Source organism: Rhamphochromis longiceps, linkage group LG1 (assembly GCF_057381845.1).
Source record: "Rhamphochromis longiceps isolate RC_006_pf linkage group LG1, R_longiceps_female_GT1.1, whole genome shotgun sequence".
NCBI classification, from domain to species: domain Eukaryota; kingdom Metazoa; phylum Chordata; class Actinopteri; order Cichliformes; family Cichlidae; genus Rhamphochromis; species Rhamphochromis longiceps.
Window position 1 is genome coordinate 40,374,966 of NC_140557.1, and position 6,000 is coordinate 40,380,965.

Sequence of the window (6,000 nt, forward strand, 5' to 3'; positions counted from 1 at the left end):
GAAGGACAAACTCAGGTTGAGGGGCTTGCAGGCAAGGCTGAGATGGACATGTTTAAAAGTGGATATACGGGACTTAGGATGTTGAACGATCAAGCTACCATGGAAGAGGAAGACCACAGAGAAGACGCATAGATGTAGATGCATGGATGTCGAAGGACGACATCTCTGTCGGTGTAGGGTAAGATGGAGGTAGATGATCTGCTGTGGCAATTCCTAAAGGAACAGGCTGAAAATAATAATATGAGCTCTTTATCATTTTTTGATTACTTCAAAACTTGAACTGGAAAAGAAAAGCTGTAGAAAACAACCTGCTGTACTTCAGAGACTCCTGCTGGCTGAACAGGCTTTCAGGCTTCCTTCTGTTCCTGCACTGTAATCATGTATTTTTATTGTATGAAAACCCCAAACACTGAGTCAACCACAGATGGACAGAGATTTTTATATGTGCTGATGAGCCTGAAATATAATGGTGTCTCAGGCAGATGATGCATAACATTGATTTAGGCAGCTGGAATCAGTTTTTAGTGGAAAAATGGTAAATAGACTGGTTCTTAGATACAGTTGTGTTTTCCTACTGAAGCACTCAAAGTGTTTTATAAAATGTTTCATTCACACATGAACTCTTTTTTATGCATAAGTGCTTTTTATCTGACTTTTCTATCTAACATTCACATCCTGATAAATGCGTCAGACAGCAACTTGGGGTTCAGTATCTTGCCAGGGATAGTTTGGCATGTAGACTGAAGCAGCTGTTGAACCGCCAACCTTTCGAATAGTAGATGACCTCCAAATACACAACCTGCTCCAACTCCTAAGATACAGCCACACAAAAATATTTGAAGCTTCATGAAATCTTTCATAATAAAATGCCACAGAAGTAACTTTTTTTTCTGAAGAAATGTTTTCTCTACCTACTCATGAAGCAGGGAGAAAAAGTAGAAAGCTTATACAGAGCAGTAAACAGAGTTTAGTGGAGAACACTTTGGACAAATGTATTATATGGCAAAAGCTGGTAAAGGAGGAATTTTAAATTACCCTGAAATGAAAGGAAGATGAGAATATGCAGAGAAGAGAAGAGGATACTAGCAGAAACCAAAGTAATGCAGGGAGTAACGACGGGTTTTCCAGTTCAATCTAGAAAAACAGTAACAGAGTGTTAACAGTGGTGAGGTTTGTAAAAAAAACAACAGGTTAGCAGATCTATACCTGGAATTTTGAAACATCGGATTGGAATGTCAATAGGCTGTTCTTCTTCAGAGAATTAAAATAGGATGCATAAGCTTTTCGGTTAGGCCATATATCCCTTCACCCCTCAGGTGCCAAAAACATGGACACATCAATGTACTGTGCTAATCGCACCAAGAATTTAAAAATAATGTACGAGATAAATGTTGTAACTGTGGTGGGCAGCAAACGATCCCATAGAAACACACTTAGAACACATTATAATTGAAACCTTGATAAGTTCGTTTTTACAGCCCGTGCGACAGATCGTCACAATCAATGGATGAACTTGGCAGACATTCACAAGCAAAAGTAATTTGATGTGGGGGACTTGATGCAAGCAGCATGTTAGATGGAATTACAATGTCCAGAATGGAGCAGTTATTGAAGAATGAATGGATTCATCTGCATGATATAAGCTGTAAAAGCTTAAATGTTAGAGCTGGAATTGTGGAATCACATTAGTTTCAGATTCACTGGCCAGTTTTTGTTCATAGCAGGTACTTAAAGAGAGACAGAGCTGAGTGTAGAGGAGTATGACACAGAGGTGACACCAGACGTGGTGTTTCAGTTCTGCTGATTAGGAAACAATTACGTTAGGTAGTGATCAGGAAATGCAAAATATGTTGATGTTGAAGATTTAAATTGTTCTGTATATAATGCAAATTTATAGGTAATGAATATCTAGGTCTAAATTATGAAAAGGTAACATTGGCAAAAGGTTGTTTTTTAAAATTCATAGATCAGTTCAGTTCAATTCAATTTTATTTATACAGCACCAAATCACAACAACAGTCGCCTCAAGGCTCTTTATATTGTAAGGTAGACCCTACAATAATTCATGCAGAGAAAAGCCCAACAGTCATATGACCCCCTATAAGCAAGCACTTTGGCGACAGTGGGAAGGAAAAACTCCCTTTTAACAGGAAGAAACCTCCAGCAGAACCAGGCTCAGGGAGGGGCGGGGCCATCTGCTGTGATTGGCTGGGCAGAGAGAAGGACGACAGGATGAAAGACAAACATGTCTCTTGTTAACAAGCCGAGGACAAGCCCCTCAACCCCAGACCTGGGCCCGCTGAAGGGATTGGCAGATGCAAGTGGACTTGGATCAGAGGCTAATTTTCCCCACAGAGATTGTAACAACTACTGTGCGACCAGACCTCGTCCTTTGGTCTAACTCTCAAAAACTTGCGTATGTCATTGAGCTGACGGTACCATGGGAGGAAGCAATTGAGGAAGCATTTGAGCGCAAGAAGCTGCGCAATGCCAACTTGTCAGCTGAGGCAGAGGACAGAGGCTGGAAGATCAAGGTGCGCCCTGTGGAAGTGGGGTGCAGGGGCTTTGTTGCCAGTACAACAGCAAAACTGCTTAGAGAGATCTGTTAGGTGTCGGCTGTGTGCGGACAGGGATAGGACCCAAGGTGCAGACTCCGGAGACAGAACTTAAACCAAAACAGCTTTAATGCTGAACGCAAACATAAAATAACTGGAAAACCTCAAAAATAAACTAACACCAGCAGATTGACAAAACACACAGCAACGTAAACGGTAGATCGCGACACGGACACAGAGAAACACAGGGCTTAAATACACAGAGGGAGCAATTAGGGAATGGGTAACAGGAGGGAAACACAGCTGGGGCAAATCAGACCTAACGAGACAAGGGGAAGCAAAACCAGACACATTAACATCAGACATGGACTTTCAAAGTAAAACAGGAAACATAACACAGACTGAACAAAGACACAGACTCGCACGCACTGCAACAGAGGGAACAGAGACGTGGGACCAGGGCAGACACAGACACTGACTGGACACGGGGATATAGCCACTAAGGACACACAGAGACGCGAACTAGACAAGGGGATACAGCTGACAGGGGAGACAGAGCAGCTAGAGAAGACAGAGACATAAACTATAAGACAGAACTCAAAGAAACCAAAGACTAGAAAGTATAAATAATATAATAAACTCAAAACCCCTGGGTCGACGACCCAGGCATCCTAACAAGATTGGGATCAGAGGACAGGCGCAACAGCAGGCTATAAGAGAACTAGCTAACACTGCTTAGAGGACCAGTCACTGGCTATGGTTAAAAAGGGCTGACACCACTTGGGCAGCTAAGGCAGTCAGCTAACCACGAGAGAAAAGAAATATTCCGCTCTAAATGCTAAAGAGGTAAGTATTATTTCTCAGTTGCAGTGAATAGATAGAAAATAAACTGTAGGAAACTAAACAGAAAAAAGAAGAAGAGAAATAACAATTTAACATAAATCAGTGACACACTGGGCCTGATCAACCCTGGCAGGGCCTCCTTGGATGAAGGTGTCTAGTGATTATGGCCGAAACACGTGATGAATCCAAGGTCCACTACTGATGATGTGTCCCAAATTTAAAATGATAATCTAGATTGATCTCTAATCCCTAAACCTAACCAAGGAAGGAAAATGGCAGATTAGCCTGGGTAAAAGACCAAAAGTTGAGGCACACAATGGTGCGTGCTGCTGACAAAGTTTCTGGGCTGCCTTTCCTCATAACAGCCATCCCTCAAGAGTCTCTCCATCTAAAGCAATGCTTTATCAGGGACTGTAGCATCTAGTCCTTTTAACTGAATGCGAGTACTCAAATCAGAGCTTTAACATCCAAGATCTGCAAAATAATGGAGAAAATTATAAATGAAAGAGGATCACACTGTATAGAATATCAAAGTGGTTCCAGCATAATGTTTAGAACATGAAATGAGAAAAATATAAGACATGATGTTTAGAGAGGGGCTAGTAAACAAAATGAGGAAAACTGTTATCAATGGTTGAATTTTTAGATGATGAAGGATTTTATTTATTGTATAGTCAAATACAAGTTACTCTGAAAGACTTTGGGTGGAAAGTGGAACACCAGGGAATATGGTGTGCTCTTCCATCCATCCATCCATCCATCCATCCATCTTCATCCGCTTTATCCGGGGCCAGGTCACGAGGACAAATCAAATCAAATCAAATCAAATCAAATCAAATCACTTTTATTGTCACATCACATGTGCAGGCACACTGGCACAGCACATGCGAGTGAAATTCTTGTGTGCGAGCCCCACAAGCAACAGAGATGTGCAAACACAACAACACAAACGAGCAAAATACAAGAATGGCCAACCTGAAACTAATAAATATATGTACAATATATAATAGTATATGCATTTCTGGATGTGTATACTAAATATTTTCCTACGTGTGTGTGTGTGTGTGTGTGTGTGTGTGTGTGTGTGTGTGTGTGTGTGTGTGTGTGTGTGTGTGTATACACATTTTTACAAATTAAATAGTAAAAAAATAAAATAAAATAATAATAATAATAATAATAAAATATATAAAATATACAGAGTTGAATATGTGCAAAACAAGTGGCATTTATATACAGTGTGGAGTGCATAATGTTGAAGTTCCAGTAGTGAAGCTGAGGTGTCTATGACGTGTTCAGCAGTCTGATGGCCTGGTGGAAGAAGCTGTCTCTCAGTCTGCTGGTACGGGACCGGATGCTGCAGAACCTCCTTCCTGATGGAAGCAGTCTGAACAGTTTATGGCTGGGGTGACTGGAGTCCTTGATGATCCTCCCCGCTTTCCTCAGGCACCGCTTCCTGTAGATGTCTTGGAGGGAGGGAAGCTCACCTCCAATTATCCGTTCAGAGCACCGCACTACTCGCTGGAGAGCTTTGCAGTTGTAGGCGGTGCTGTTGCCATACCAGGTGGTGATGCATCCAGTGAGGATGCTCTCAATGGCACAGTGATAGAAGGTCCTGAGGATGCAGGGGCTCATGCCGAATCTTTTCAGTCTCCTGAGAAAGAAGAGGCGCTGCTGCGCCTTCTTCACTGTTTTGTTTGTTTTGTTTGGACAGCAGCCTAAGCAGAGAAGCCCAGACCTCCCTCCCCCCAGCCACCTCCTCCAGCTTATCTGGGGGAACACCAGGGCGTTCCCAGGCCAGCCGAGAGATATAATCTCTCCAGCGTGTCTTGGGTCTGCCCCAGGGCCTCCTCCCGGTGGGACATGCCAGGAACACCTCACCCAGGAGGCGCCCAGGAGGCATCCTTGTCAGATGCCTGAACCACCTCAGCTGGCTCCTTTCGATGTGGAGGAGCAGCGTGCCCTTCCTTATTATTCTATTCAGAAAATAGTAGACGAATGAATGCAAGAAGGCATTAAATATAATTCAGTGTTTAGGTGAAAGTGGGTTCATCAGATCTGTGCTATACTGTAGATGTGTTGTATATGATGCAGCAGCAGACACAGCTCTCCTGAAATGAAACTGTATTCAATATCAGGCAAGATTCTGGATAGTTGTACTTAAAACAGCTCCAACAGAAACATTATTGGTAGACACAGAAAAATGTCATTAGAAATTAGAAAAGAGCTGCCAAAACTTATCTCTCTAGCAAAAGTACAGGGTCATGGACAGGATCACACAGAGCATAGTAAGGGGAAAAAAGAGATGGAAATGTGGTAGAAATAATAGGAAGGAAGGTTTCTAAAATTAAAGTAGGAGAAATGACAAACACAAGCTTAGATTTGGGCACACTGGTTTAAACAGTACATTTATTCATGATAGGGAACCACAAAAAAGGGGAATGTGATTACTTTGGTAAACATGTTATGTTACACTGTAAGAAATAACTGGTTAGGAGAAGATGACTGACCTATGATCTCAGTAGAATAACAGCACACTGAAGCTCATCGACTTACTGTAAAAACACTCATGAGGTGAAAGCAGGGGCGATTTTATCCCCCAAAA